The sequence below is a fragment of the Lonchura striata genome, chromosome 31, assembly GCF_050655825.1.
Source record: "Lonchura striata isolate lonStrDom1 chromosome 31, ASM5065582v1, whole genome shotgun sequence".
Classification (NCBI taxonomy): Eukaryota; Metazoa; Chordata; class Aves; order Passeriformes; family Estrildidae; genus Lonchura; species Lonchura striata.
In genome coordinates, this window is record NC_140733.1 from 2852019 (window position 1) to 2867750 (window position 15732).

Sequence of the window (15732 nt, forward strand, 5' to 3'; positions counted from 1 at the left end):
AGAAGTTCCAGAAGAAAAACAAAGACTTAACAGAGCCAGGAATATCATTTGCTATATAAAAACAGGGAGCATATTATGGGAGTATGTAGTAGGTGGATTGGGAATTCTGTACCTCTCAAGTACTTCAGTCAATGCGGAAAGGGAGAGGAAGATGTGGCCAGGAAAATTAGGATGAAAAGGAGGCTGTGTCCTCCAACACTGTCCGGGGCGGCGGGCAGGGAGTGGAGCTGAAGGTGCCTCACCCACTTTGGGTGATCGGCTCCCTTGGCTGGCGGCAGCACCGGGGATTGACTGGGGACCCGGGAGTGACCAGGAGACAGACGAGTGACACATCAGGGGGTCTGAGAAGAGTCAGCAGGGAGAGAGCACTGAAAATCTCATCAGTGAGTGCCCTGGGATCCTCGGGGAGTGAACATGGCAGGGCACCCATGGAGGGGAGAAAAGGGAAAGCCAGGGAGGGTCCTGGCCAAAGGGATGATGATCCCAAAATGTCTCTGAAGGGCTCCTTTCGAGAATGTTGAGGTAGTTTGCACATTCCCCCACAGGTAATTAAGGACATGGACACCCAGGGAGGAAATAAGGGAAATTGAGAAGGCATTTGGAAAACAAGGGAATGGAGGGTGTTGGTGTGCTGGGAAGGGATCAGGTGAAGGGGAGTGTGCAGCAATATCATTACAGCAAGAGGCAGCAGGAGGAATCTATGTGGTAATAAAAAGGATGACGGAAAAGAGGAGAAGGAGAAAAATACTCAGGATTGGGATGATTTTCAGCAGGGTCTTATTCTCGAAATTTGCCAGCTGATCCAGATCCTTTCCATCCCCGGTTTCCAGGAGAGGAAAAGCAGGAGGTCAGGATGGCAGGGGTTTCTCTGCGGTGGCAGCGGCAGCACCGGGCGCAGAGGTGCGGCACCGGGAGCACGGGCTGGGGCCTGTGGGGAGCTGCGGGGCCGGGCCGGGGCTGTGGGGCAGCCAGGGCTCAGCGCCGGGCGCTGCCTGACCCCACCAGCCCCGGGCAGGGCCGGCAGTGGCCCCCGGCCCCCAGGAGGCTGCGGGACGCCCCGGCCGCTGCCCGGCCCCGGGGAGCTGCCGGCCCTGCCCGCCGGGGGGGCCGCCTTTGGACACTGCGGCAGGACAGGCACCGGCTCTGCCACACGGGCTGGGCAGGGACCCTGAGCACAACGGGGAACACAAAGGAACAGCTGGGAAATGCAGAGTACTTGGTAAAATAAAAAGGCAAATGGTGGAGAAAAAGGTTAAAAATTTGGGATATATTTTGACTGAAGGTTCGTGGTGGTTGAATGACCCAGAGTTGGTGTGGGCAATCTCAGAAGTAACACTACCCATGAACAAAAAGGAGCTGTGACAATGCTGAGGATTAGAAGGGAATTACACAACCTGGACTGAGGATTCTCTGTTCCAGGACTGTAGGACTTTTTAGCCCCAGACAGCCTCCATATTGTGGTATGGACAGGAGAAAGAGAGCAAAACTTGAGAAAATGAACAACAAAAATATTGATGCCTCAGCTGTGGCTCTTCCAGACTCAGAAAAGTGTTGGGAAGCATGGATAAATATAATTATTCATAATACAGCCAGGCTGAAAACAACCCTCCCTACTGGCTAGACAATACCGTTACCTACAGATAAATCCAAAAGTCAAATAGACTGTTCCATCTCACCCCCCAAAATGTATGGTTCATCCCCTAAAACATCAAGTGCCTGTAACCCCATTGGCCCAAGTCTTGTTCCAGCCCACCTTGAAGCCCCTGGTAAGGGTCTCTGAGGGGCCAGACGCTCTCTTGGATCTTCCCCCCTCTCAGGACCTCCACCCTGTCCTAGAGCATCCTCTTCTCTCTCCCCTCCCCCATCCCCTCAAGCTTGCCAGGTGCTGCATCTGGCAGCTCCAAGCAAGACCTTTCTCCATCCCTAATAAACCTCATATCCTAAGAGCAGCCTTCAGAGATCTCTCGTTTCCATTCACCTAAAGCGTCCTGGAGCACAGCACTCCCTACAGAAAAGAAATTGGAATTGTAGGTGAATGTTAAACAGGGCCATGCCAAAGGAATTCTTGGGCCAAAATGTTTCACCCAGTGGCCACAGTGGCCTCATTGTCTGCAGAATTGTGCAGCCACAGCTTCAATGGGAACCGAGGCCCAAAAACTGATGACAACAGGATCTCCAACTGTTCCAGTCTGCCATCAAGTTCAAGCTTTGATAACCAAAAGAGCCTTGCAATGGATGAGCAGTGCTCGGTTATTACAGTGTGAAACTTGTTCAGTGGCACAGGAGGATTCAGAACTGAGGACAGGGGAAGGGTTTAACCCAGCCTCCTGTTTGAACAGCCCACAGAGGGGCTGGGAAGAAACCCAGCACTGCATTCAAGGGACACAGCTCCAGACCCAGCCTGGGGGAGATTCAGGAGACATTGCCTGGCCTGAGGCAGAAAATGTCTTTGTGGATGGCTCTTCAAGGGCAGCAGAAGGGAAAAGAGTTCCAAGACACGCTATTATTGAGGAAAGGGAATCAGACAAAGCGCAGGTTACCCCCATGGTCAGCTCAACCGGCACAGCTGTGTGTGGCTTGTAAGAGCCTGGCACTGAAATGCCCTGAGCAGGAAGGCTTCAATATCTTCTGGTGACACCATCTCACCTAACAGGGGGGCAAAAGCAATTCTGATTGCTCAGCAACCACTGGATCACTTAATAAGGCATCTCTAAAAGAAGTAATTTCTATAAAAGGGATTGCGGAAGCAACAGATTCAAAGAGCAGCACTCATTTTACAGGAAAGATCCTCCAGGGGCTTATGGCAGCTTTAGGAATACAATGGGACCTCTTGACCCAGAGCTCAGGCTGGGTACAAAGAATGAATGGGGAAAGAAAGAAACACCTTTGGAAGCTGGGGATAGAAACCAAGATGCCATGGGTACGGCTTTTGCCATTGGCTTGGGCAAGAAGAAGAGCCAGACCTAGGGCAGATATTCAATTATTTCCCCTTGGAATTGACCTTGTGAATTCCTTACCCTGGGAATTCTCCACCCAGTGTAGGGTGGAGATAAGGGATGCACATTTAAAGCAGTCTGTGGCCAGAATCCTGTCTCTGGTGCAATCTCTCCCAGGAAGCTGGGCTGGCACAGAGCCTGCCTTGGCACTTTGCTGCTGCCAACATCCAAGCAGGACATGGGCTCTGCCTAAGGAGTGCAAAGCAGCACCACTGGTGGCCAAGTGGCGTGGCCCATGCCAAGGGGCCCCGAGGCCAGAAACAGCCGCCAGCACAGCTGAACACGGGGGGACCCCTCAGCCTGGGCTCCAGGTCTCTGCAGCCCCGGAGATTTGCACTTCCCGCCTGCAGCAGGAGGATGGGAGGCCCCCCTGAGCCTGCACTGAAGGCAGCGCAGCAGCAGCCAGGGCTCCACAGCGGGGCAAGGCCCTGGGCCTGCCCACACCTCCTCTGCTGAAATCCTCGGCCTGGCCACCCTCCCTGGGCAGCTCCAGCCACCGGGGCCAGCCCTTGCTGCCACTGCTGCAGCTTCAGTGCTCGCTGGGCCTGCACTGCCACAGCTGCTGGGGAGACACCGGGACAGTTCCACTCACTTACACTCACACTGCATTAGCTGGGTTGGTGGAAAATGTAGCAAGTTTCATTAAAAAAAAAAATTATTTCTCTACTCAGGCTTGGTTTGCCTTTGCCTTGGGGAAAGAAATGTTAAAGGTTTTGTTAAGGGCTGTTACACCACTCAGTGGAGATGAGTTTAACATCTCAACACACTGGGAATACCCCAAAAGATACCCACAAAACATCAGTGCCCAGCAGCAAACAGCAACCAACACCTACCCCAAACACTGCCCCCGGCAGAGTTAGAGGCACCTGGTCTGCAAAAGGCTGAGAAGGAAATCCAGGAGTTTGAACCTAATTAACATCAGAGGCAAAGAAATCTGGGTCCAGTAGGAAACCAAATACTAAAAACTACACAACTTGGAAGCAATGAACATTAAACCAATGGATTTAGATTAGTTCAGACTGTATAAATTTAGGAAAATCTAGTAAAACTCACATATCATGGGATAATTTTCTCTGCACAGCCAGCCTATGTGTGAATGAAATTATTTCTGTTGCACATCTTTGCCAGAACCAAGGAATGCCTTGACTCTCTAGCACTAAAGATATTCTTGGAATTTTTTTTTTCCCTGCAGTTTCAGAGACAAGATTACACCATGAGAATAACTTTCCATAATAATTGTCCTGGCTTGTAAGATAAGCATGTATTCTATCTGCCATCTGTTGGAGGTTGGGCAGTTTTCTTATCTCTTCCAAGAACAAAGTCTCCCTCTGGGGAGATATCTTCAGTTCATGGACCATTGAATGACTCACTGCATGACCGCTAAAGTTACATCATCCCATTGTGAGATGCTCCACCCAGAGGGAGGAACCAAGCACCCCTACCTGCATAAAATCTGCACTTTTTGGGACACTGAGCAGCTATTGGCTGGATTCCCAGAAAAGCAGCTCTTTTCTCTGCTGGATTCCCAGAGGAAGACCAAGCCCAACTACTACCAGACCTCCAAAGAAAACTCCACCCTTCTAGAGATCGCCAATCCAGCAGCATTTCATCTGCCACTCCAGGAAAAACAGCCACCATTTAACTGGACTACTGCCAACACCCTAACTCCTCAGGGTGTCAGGTTTCTGACTCTATCACTAGTTTTGTTTGTACTAATTACATTTTTATTGTTATTATTTTTATTTAATTTTTCTCCTAATAAGGAACTGTTATTCCCATTCCCATATCTTTACCTAAGAGCTTTTTTTGAAATTGTGGTAATTCGGAGAGAGGGAGTTTACCTTTTCCATTTCACAAGAGGCTTTTGCCTTCCTTCACAGACTCCTGCCTTTTCAAACCAAGACAGAGCCCTTGGACAATCTTCCACCCCTGTACCTGAATTCTCCTCCCCAGGCTCAGGCCCCTGTGCCTGCACCAGCGGGGCACCCGCCTCAGCCTGCACAGGCACAGGCACCGCCGTGTAACACACAGCCCTCGGCTCCGCTGCTGCCGGACCCATCAGGTCCCTCCCAGCCCCACCTGCACCACAACAGGCAGACGATCCCGGGCACACACCTCCCCCTGGGAAAACTGCTTATCCTCCAGCTAGCAGAACACGGTGCAAGACACGGAGAGAAAACCATGACGATAGTGAGGAGGAAGGGGACAGACCCAGTCTTTACCCTCTAAGAGAAGTACCAACTGCTCCCGGAGTCATTGGGTACGTAAATGTGCCGATCAATATGGGAGATGTAAGAGCTTTCAGCAAGGAAATGCAGAAATTAATGGATAATCCTCTAGGGGTGGCAGAGAGGCTGGATGAATTTTTGGGGAACATCATCTATTCATATAATGACATCTGCACCATTCTAAGGTCGTTATTCAACGCCAAAGAACGGGACATGATACGGCAGGCTGCAATAAATGATTGAGAACACAGGAATCCCCAGGGAGGGAGTGGCACGAGAGAAAGCCTGAACAGAGGCCATCATAGAACACCCAGGCAGAGAAGGATCAGTCTAAAATGATAGGGCTAAGGAACATGGTAATACAGGGAATTTGGGGGACGGTACCAAAGGGACAGAACATTAGTAAAGCATTGGGGGAATGCCAGGGGAGGGATGAAATACCCACCAAATGGCTGGAGAGGCTGAGAAAGAGCCTCCAAATGTATTCGGATACCGACCCTAATTCACCTGTCGGGGCTATTCTGTTTAAAACACAATTTGTTGCTAAATCATGGGAGGACATATGGAAAAAGCTAGAAAAAATAGAAACTTGTCAAGAGAAAAGCCTCCAAGAATTGTTAAGGGAGACACAGAAGGTTTACATGAGAAGGAATGATGAAAAATAAAAAGCACAGGCAAGGATACTGGTGGCGCAATAAGGGAAGTGCAAAAACAGGAGCAGATACAAAATCCCGGAAAGCTGGCACAAACACAACAGCCCCAGGGAAAACCTAACCCCTCTCAGAAGAAAGGCATAAACAAACAGGTAAGCAGCCCTGAGTGCTTTTACTGTAAACAGAAAGGGCACTTTAAAAGAGACTGTAAGAAGAGAATGAAGGATGAACAGATCTTCCAGGAGGACAGGGGCTTTATAATTTGGGGTCCAGAACACCTGGAGAGCCCTTGATAAAATTAAAAATTAGACCCCAAAAACAAGAATTGGTGTTTTTGGTCAATTCAGGCGCAGAAAGAACTACAGTTCAGCGACTGCCACCTGGATGTACTAAAAGCAAGGATTCAATGGTGGTCACTGGGGCTAAAGGGGAACCCTTTAAGGTTCCGGTTTTAACAAATGTGGAAATAGAAAATAAGTTTTGTCTGGGGAACATAGTACTGGTAGAAGAAGCAGATTATAATTTGCTGGGGGGGGATCTAATGGTAGCTCTGGGATAAGCCTGATAGCACAGGACTCCCAGCTCACAGTAAGTTTATACAAAATAACCGCTGAGGACAAAAATGAGATAAATCCCAAAGTGTGATTTGGGAAGAGGCGGGGAGGTTAAACATGGAGCCAATTCACACTGAGATCCAGAGACCGGAGGATCCAATCAGGATTAAACAGTACTGCATTCCCATGAAAGGCAGGAATGGACTGAAGGCTGTAATAGAAGATCTAAGAAAGAAAGGCACATTGGAACTGTGCATGTCAAGACATTACACTCCTACCTCGGCAGAACAGAAGGTGGATGGTAATTACAGGCTGGTGCAAGATTTGAGGGTGGTAAATCTATTCTGTGTACTCACCAAACCTATTTGGACAAGCCCTTGAAAAACTCTTAAGTGAGTTTGTGCCCGTTAAAGGGACCAAATTACTACAATACGTAGATGACCTATTGGCAGCCGGACTCAGGGAGGAGGATGTGTGGGACCATAGCACTATTAAACTTCTTTGGGGAAAAAGGGTTGAAGGTCTCAAATTGAAATTACAGTTCACAGAGCCTGAGGTCAAGTACCTAGGCCATTGGTTAACAAAAGGTAAGAAGCTGGATCTGGACAGGATAACAGGTATCATTACTTTACCCCCTCCACGAAGAAAAAAGGAGATCAGGCAGCTGCTGGGGCTTCCAGGATACTGCAGGCAATGGATCAAGGGATATAGTGAGAAGGAAAAGTTTCTTCATGAAAAGCTTATCACGGACAAGCTAAAGTAGAGAGAGCAGGATGAGGAGGGTTTCAAGAAATTAAAAGAAACCCTCGCGGCAGCTCCTGAGTTGAGCCTCCCTGATGTAAAGAAACCTTTTCAGCTGTTCCTAGACATCAGTAATCACACTGCCCATGGGGTTTTAATGCAGGATTGGGCAGGGGCCAAGAAGCTGGTGGGGTATGTATCAAAGCTTTTAGATCCTGTAAGCAGGGATCTTACAAGCAATTGTAGCAGTGACAGTATTGGTGGAGGAGGCTAAGAAGGTGACTGTTACAGAATTTCTGAGAGAGAGGGCATGATTTATGTCTGGAGTGAGAATTGAGCTTCCCCTCAGTCTAGGCCACAGATTTGGGGCTTGTGAGGCCTTCCAGCCTCTGACGCAGTTAGAAATTAAGAGCTTGTGGCGCAGTTAGAAATTGTATTAAGGTGTGATGCAAAGCACTGGGCTGTCTGGGTGTAAAGTAGTATAGGTTTATAGTGTAAGGTTTAGGCCACTTTAAGACAAAGGTAAACAATGTTAGCTTGCCAATGAGAGTGCTTTGTAAACTATAAACTATATAGAAGTGTATAAAAACTGCCATCTTCTCTCGAATAAATGGAGAACGTTGCATTAATCATATTGGTTGGATGTGTGTTCTGTCCTGTCCAGCTTCCCGTTATCTGAGGTCCCTGGTCGCAGGTGACCGTCGGGGCATTCTGCAGCAAAAGGCTGACAAGTGGCCAACTGACGCCAGGCTCCTACAATATGAGGCTGTATTAATCCACTCCCGGGATTTGGAATTGTGAACTACCTCGGTGCAAAATCACGCACGATTCCTGGCTGGGGAAGCCGCAGGAGTGCCTTCCCATGACTGCGCAGAAGTGGTGGAGCTGCAGATCAAAATAAGGCCAGATGTAGAAGAAGGTGAAAAATGGTTTGTGGGTGGTTCTGCAAGGGTCATAGATGGGAAAAGGAAATCAGGATATTTCCTGATGGCAAAACCAGGGAGGTAGTGGAATCAGGACCCCTGAATCCCGGATGGTCAGCACAAGCTTGTGAGTTGTACGCAGTATTGAGGGCCCTGTGGAAATTAGAAGGGAAAAAAGGAACAATTTTTACAGATTCAAATTATGCATTTGGGGTGGTACACATATTTGGAAAGATTTGGGAAGAACAAGGGTTACTCAATACTCAGGGAAAGAGGCTAGTACATGAAGAAATAATCAGGCAAATCTTAAAGGTTATAAGGGGGCCAGAGGCAATTGCCATAGTCCACGTGAAAGGGCACCAGACAGGAATGCAGTTCAGGACCCAAGGGAACAATTTAGCAGAGAAAGAGGACAAAAGCGTGCCTCTAATGAAGGTAAGTACCCCAGGAATCAAAGAAGGGCAGGTTCAGGAATATCCTCCCCACCCCTTCCTGAAGGAAATCGAGGGGTAAAAGAAGATAGGAGGCCAGCTAGAAGGAGGTAAGTGGAAATTGCCAGATGGGAGGGAGCTGTTGTCTAAAGACTACAGCAGAAACATCCTGAGGATATTACATCAACAAACACACAGGGGAGTCCAGGCCCTGGCAGAGCAATTCCCTGGATTCTTCGGGTGCAAGGGGATTTATGAACTGGTAAAACAAGAGGTGCAGGGGGGTATGATTTGTCAAAAGATTAATCAGGCAAAAACACAGCAGGTAGCACTGGGAAGTCACCCAGTGGCATACAGACCTTTCAAAAGGATTCAGGTAGATTTTACTGATCTGCCTAAGGTGGGGAGATATAAATTTTTATTGGTAATAGTGGACAAACTAACCCACAGGGTAGAAGCCCTCCTGAGCTCTCAGGTGATGGCTCAGACAGTATCAAAATTTCTACTAGAAGAAATCATACCCTGATATAGGTTAGTAAAATACATAGATGCGGACCAGGAGACACACTTCCCCTCAAAAATTATTAGACAACAAGCCAATGCTGTTGGGATCCAGTGGGAATACCACACCCCATGGCAGCCTCAGAGCTCTGAACAAGTTGAAAGGATAAATCAAACATTAAAGGTTCAATTAGCAAAATTGATTTTGGAAACAAAAATGTCCTGGTTAAAGTGCCTCCCCTTAGCCTTGCTAAATATCCAGACCATGCCTCACTCCGAGACTGGAGTGTCACCTTTCAAAATGCTGTATGGGATGCCATATGAACATGATATGCCAGTGGGGCATCTGAGGATAGAAGATGCACAGACGCAGCCATATCTCATAGCCATAAGTAAGAATCTGCAGGAATTGCGGAAGCAGGGAATAACACAAGGTGCCCCTTTAGGTTTTTCCACACATAAAGCACATCCCGGGGACAAAGTGCTCATAAAAACGTGGAGAGAAGCCCCACTGACAGCTGACTGGGAAAGCCCTTTTCTCGTCCTCTTAACCACAGATACAGCAATACAAACAGCAGAAAAGGGGTGGACACACGCATCCCGAGTGAAGAAGGTCGAGCACCAGGAAGAGATGCCAGAGTGCAAAGTCACTTCTCCTCCTGGGGATTTGAAGATAACCTTGTGGTGGCCAAGTAAATGACTGACAGGGATCTGATAAGATGCACTGAACCTCATTGTGAATGTTATCCATTTGTATATTTCAAATGTGAGTATTATAACAAGGTTTGGGTCACACACTGTAGAAGGGAATATTGGCCAAAGGGTTTATGTGATAAGTGCCTAGAAGGGGAACTAGCCATATCTTAGAGCTGTGGGTCTCAGATTCAGTCAAAGAAAGAAACTGAGAGTTTCTAGCCAGACAAAAAGCTGGGAAAGAGCTGGGAAAGAATGTAAATAATGCTTTATTTCTCTTGTTTTTCACATTGTTTATAGTTAAGTTCTATCACTGTGCGTCAAGCACTTTGCACCAATGCTCTGGGTTGTTTTCACTTCAGAACAAATAGATTTGATCCTTGCTAAGCTCTGTATAAAAGAGGTGTGTATTTTGAATAAATGGGAGTTTTACTCTCAGCAGCCTTCTGAGTCAAGTCTATTCATTCCCATCCTGCCTCGACAGCAACAAGAGCTTGCCACAAGCCTAGGAATAATCGAAGCGGACTCTGAGATCTGATTTCATTTGTTTCAAAACAGGCTAAGGGGAAAATTGAGATCAAAAGCTCAAATCATTACTGTTGAGTGCCGGAGGTTAAATAAAGTACCCTGCAGTGCAGATACAGTTAAACTACCAAGGTGGAGCATCTTTAAACGGAGGTATGCAGCTCAGTCCAGGTATGACACCACAGAAGACTATTCTTGCTGCTGAGAAAATGGTTTACCTCACCACTGGTGGCAACCCAGTGGGCACAGGCAAAGGCAGAGGAATAATAATCGTGGGGATCCTGATCAATCTGAGTCCAGCAATGTGCCTCAAGACCAGCACGCGTTGCACTGACTGGCCCAGCACAGAGGTGTGAGGCCCCGGTGAAGGTGCGGGCTCTGCATACAGACTGTCCGGAGAGCACACGGGGAATCGGAGGCTCCGACAGCCCCAGCCCCAAGGAACCGCGGCAAGGGTAAGATAAGCGGGCACTGTCCCATAAATGGCACCCAGCAGGGGATACGCAAGCTAAAAGAAAGAATAAGGTGTTACTCACAAAGGGCGACCCCCAAGGACAGGCAGTCAGACCACAAGGAACATAAAAGAAATTTTGAACAGATATCTGTCCCGATCTGTGATAAATGTAACCACACAGTATGGACTGGGGGAAGGATGGAGTCAGTGTTTGTAGCATACTTTCAGGCTAACCCATTGTGTTATGACAATAACCACTTGGGAATGTGTGTTATGGGTGGACAGACATACTGGGTCGGGAAGAACTTAAAATATGAGACCAAGATGTCCCTCAAAAATGAGCCAGTTATCTTGGACCTTTTAGAGGATTAGGATGACCATGTTTGTTTGCAATATGACAGGATGTTCTGCTTTTCAAGAACAAAGAGCGAGTGGACCCGGAGAGCAAAATTAAACAGGTATCACAGGAACTAAAAAGACAAGAGGCAGAGATGAGAAAAAGAAGGATGGAGCAAGAAAGGCTGAGAACCCTAAGCGAGCAATATGATCAGCTCAAAAAACAATATACCAGTTGGAGTTTCCCTGCCTCCGATCAAAACCTATTTGTGGATCTGATGCAAGAAACTGCAACAGAATTGGGGCTGTCCAATTGCTGGATCTGCAGAGGGCTCAAGTCTGCAGAGAAGTGGCCTTGAAAAGGTGAGAACTTAGCTCTAGATCAACTCCTGAAATGGGATAATGCTATAATTGGGACATTTTGCATTAGCAGGGAGGGAAAGGAGCACACTGAAATGGTGGGATACACTTCATGTCTGTCCACTCCAACAGTAAATTCCCTTAACAAAAGCAGAATCTGGCAGCCAGAAATCCCTACTGGAGTACTCCAGTACCTAGTAGGTACCTAGTAGGGTACTGGAGCAGGGAAAAAGGCACTAAATGTGAATGGAGAGAAAAAAATTGAACACTGCTGGAACAAAGGCTCTGGAGCTAACCCTTACCAATCCTTAGATGAATTGAGAGGATTCTGGAGTAAACCCAAAAACACAAAAGTCAGGTGGAAAGCCCTGAATGGTTTATATTGGATTTGTGGGAAGAAAGCATACAGCGAACTACCTCAGTGGTGGAGAGGATCATGCACTATTCAATTGATCAGACACGTTTTCTTTACCCTACCTCAATCAGAACACAGCTCACTAGGGGCCCCCTTATACAAAACTTTGAGCAGAAGAAGAAGGGATTTTAAAAAGAAATTCCCTATCTTTGGTGGGGTCAGACCTGGGGCGAGAAGTGGCCAGCAGAAAGAATAATAGAGGATTATGGTCCTGCAACATGGGCCCAGGATGAAAGCTGGGGGTATAGGACCCCAATTTATCTGTTAAACCAACTAATAAGATTTTGGGCAGTGGTAGACATGGTCTCTAACCACACCTCAAATGCCCTTGAGCTGTTGTCTAAACACCACTCCCAAATGAGGGCCTTTGTGTATCAAAACAGAATAGCCCTGGACTATTTACTAGCAGAGGGAGTAGGGGTCTGTGGAAAGTTTAATGAATCATAATGCTCTATAGAGATTGATGACTATGGAGAAACCATCAGAGGCCTGTGACAGAAATTAAAAGGGTAGCACATGTCCCAGTACCAAAATGGAACTCCGTACTCCAAGCATCCTGGTGGGATCATCTGTTTGATGGAGCATGGTGGAGAAAGGTAATATTTTTTAATATTGTGTTCAATAGCTGGGATCATATTCCTACCCTGCCTGATACCATGCTTTATCAGGTCGATACACTCAGTAGTGCAGGGTATGCAGGTGGCTGCCGTGCCCACAGACCCAGAATGTGCTATGGGAAAAACAAATCAGGTATCAAAAATAATGAAATTGGGGGAGGAAAATCTACACGGTAGGGCAGCAGATGCTTTGGCCAGATTCAAAGAGCAGATACAGGGAGAAGGGGATGTCTACAAATTGTACCAGGGAATTCCAAGACAAGAGTGGGATAATAAGCCTTGAGGGAACTAAGAGGTTTATTTCCTTCTTATAAAGAACTAGGAAATGGGATAGTAGTATAGGGTAGAAGTAAAGTCACACATAATTATGTAGAAAGTTTAGAAAGCAGGAATTACTATGTTTATGTAGAAGGGGAAGGATTGTTTTCTGTATATGGGATAATTCATGCCGATAAAAATTGCCATATATATTTTATGTATGTATTGGTAAGAAATACCCTTATAAAAAGATTTTTAAGCACACAAGTCAGTGTCGGGGATTGCATCACAGTGTTGAAACCACCTGGACAAGAGGAAGGAGATCTTCATTTACAAATGAATGAATGTGGCCAGCCCAAAGATGGGTGTTCCCCAAGGTGATCCACCAGGATGATGAATACCTGATAAACATCTAAGACTGAGATAGCTGGAGCCATCTGTGAGATACATCTCAATACTGGATTACTGGATTCTGGGAACACATCGTGAATGTTTATCACTCCCTGGACATGGTTTTGTTCCCTGGATGTTTATCACTCCCCGGCCATGGTTTTGTTCAGCTCCTTGCAGAGAAAGAACTCCACAGGAATATGTGCAGTCCTGAAAGGAAGAAAAGGGACTCTGCCTCGGGCAGGACAGTCGGTGTGAAACAGAGGGGACCCTCTGCTGTAGCGATCAGACCTGTGTCTCACCCAGCACCGGTACCCAGGCTCTGCACTGACCCTTTTTGAATGGATTGTGGCTCTTTTTTTTTTTTCTCTAAATTTATACTTTGATCATTTAATAAATTTTCGTTAATTAATAAATTGGAGCATTCATTTATCACAAAGGTGATACTTAAACTCATTAACAGTTAATAGTGTGTTTAAAAATATGCTTTAAAAAGAAAAAATAAAAGCAGCATATTCTGGGGTGGCCACATATGACTCATCCAATGGCTGCTCTGGAAGAGAATTTTCCTTCCAGCAGCCTGGAGAGGAGCTTAAGAAATGCAAATTAACAGTGCTGGGGTAAAGCATGGACAATGTGTTTGGGTTTCTTGCCTGGGGCTGGAATTGGGCTGATTCCCTCTGCCCCCTCACCCCAAACTCTGCCATCTCCCACAGATGGAATTTGCACAGCTGAAGGCAGAGCCCGTGGTGAGGATCTCTGACTCTGCAACAGAAATGGCTGAAGCTGCAAAGGGAAACAGCAAATGGAGAATGTTGGGAAAACTTCACTAAAATAAGGGGGGGATCATCCCTCTGCCCACTCCAACATATGCTGTCACTGTCTATGTTTTATAGGGTGGATTAGAGCAATGGGGTTTTTGCTACCACAAGTTCAGAAAAATCAGTTAGAATACAAGTATTTGATGTTTACATTAGAGAAAATCAGTCAATTGATGCAGCCCTGGCTCCCGAGGGAGTGCCAAAAATGGAAAAAACAAAACGGCTACCAGAATAAATTCTACAACACCACAGACCAGTCCCTGGGAACCCTATGAAACTCATATCAGGAGCCAGAGAACCCATTTATCATTTCAATGGCATCATTAAATTACAAGCTGTCCTCCAAATAAGAACCAACCAGACAACTCCAGCTTCTGACCTTCCTGCCGACCAAGCCACTCAAATGAGGAACACAACATTTCACCAGGGGATGGGATCAGATTATCTGTTAGCAGAAAAAGGAGGAGTTTATGGAAAACTAAATTACTCAAACTGCTCTTGGCAAAGAGATGACCAAGGAAAACTGGTGAAAAAGATGAGAAAGGAAATAAGAAAGCAGCTCATGTTCTGACCCAAATGTGGAAAGGATGGGAATGGGACACGATTTTGTGCTGCACTGGCAGACCATGGGTTAAACGAATGTTGCTTCTCCTCTTCTGTGCTGCAGCAACTCTCATCTTTTTACCATGCTCCACACCTTGGCAGTGCAGCTCATCCAGCAGCTGAGCCAGGGCATGCAGGTGGCAGCCAGGCCTCCTGATCCACAAACGGCGACAAAAGGACAGGGAATGAGGGCACCGAGAATAATCCCAAAACCAAAGAGGACCCGGGAAGAACAAAACAGAGTCAAGGAGTGAATCTGCCTGGAGATAGGGCCGGGCACCTGTAGAGAAGGGGAGAAACCATCAGTTCCAATAAATGTTACAAATTGACCCAGACAGCTGCTCAAAGTCCCGCTACATTCCTGAACTTGGAGGAGAAGAACAAAGACTTAACAGAGCCATGAATATCGGCTGTTCTACAAAAGGAGGGTGCACATTAACGAGGACAGGCAGCAGGCGCATCGGGAAGTCGGAACCTTCCAAGGAACTCAGCCGGTGGGCAAAGGCAGAGGGAGATCGGCCGGGAAAATGAGGATAAAAAGGAGGCTGCGGACTACAGCCACGGCAGAGAGCGCACGGCAAATGCCCCACGGCCTCTGCCCCTGCTCGGCAATAAAGTCACTTTGACAGGACTCCTCGCTCTCCTCCGGGCACACGAACCTCCGGCGACGGGAATTTCCCCGCCCGCTCCCGGCCGCGGGGCAGCCCCTCTGTCCCACCCACAGCAGCCGGGCCGAGCCAGCGCTGCTCCGGCAGCGGCTCCTGCCCGGCCCCGGCGGGAAGGAGACCGCGGGCAGCCGCTCCCGCAGCGCCCTCAGCCCGGGGCCGGCACGGGCCGGACACGGCACCGGCGAGCCGCCGGAGCCCCCTGCCGCCCCCTCCGCCCGCAGCCGGCCCCGAGCCCCCGCAGAGCCCAGCGCGGCTCCCACCTGCGCCGGGGCCGCCTCCGAGCTCCGCCGCCGCCGCCTCACCGCGCTCCGGCCGCTGCCGCCGCTGCCGGGCCCGCGCAGCCGCTCGGCCAATGGCGGCGCTGCGCGGCCACGGCCGCCCTCAGCCCGCCGCCGGGGCCGCGCCGCGCCCCGCTCCCACCAATCAGCGCGCCGCAACCGCGACTGACGGCACCGGCGGCCAATGGCAGCGAGCTCGGGGCGGGCTCTGCGCACGGCCCCGCCTCGCCCCGCGCTCTCGGCGCCCCCGGGCTGCGTGAGGGGAAAGCCGGAGATGAGGAACAGCC

At 48.4% G+C, this 15732-nt stretch overlaps 1 long non-coding RNA gene across 1 annotated transcript; it reads right to left on the reverse strand.

Annotated features, from left to right (window-relative positions):
• Positions 1–12529: 12529 nt before the first annotated feature.
• Positions 12530–15514, reverse strand: LOC146764740 (uncharacterized). Its single transcript, XR_014950526.1, has 2 exons — positions 15428–15514; positions 12530–14779 (listed from the first exon to the last, which is right to left on the reverse strand). It is a non-coding gene; the product is annotated as an uncharacterized LOC146764740 (long non-coding RNA).
• Positions 15515–15732: the final 218 nt, after the last annotated feature.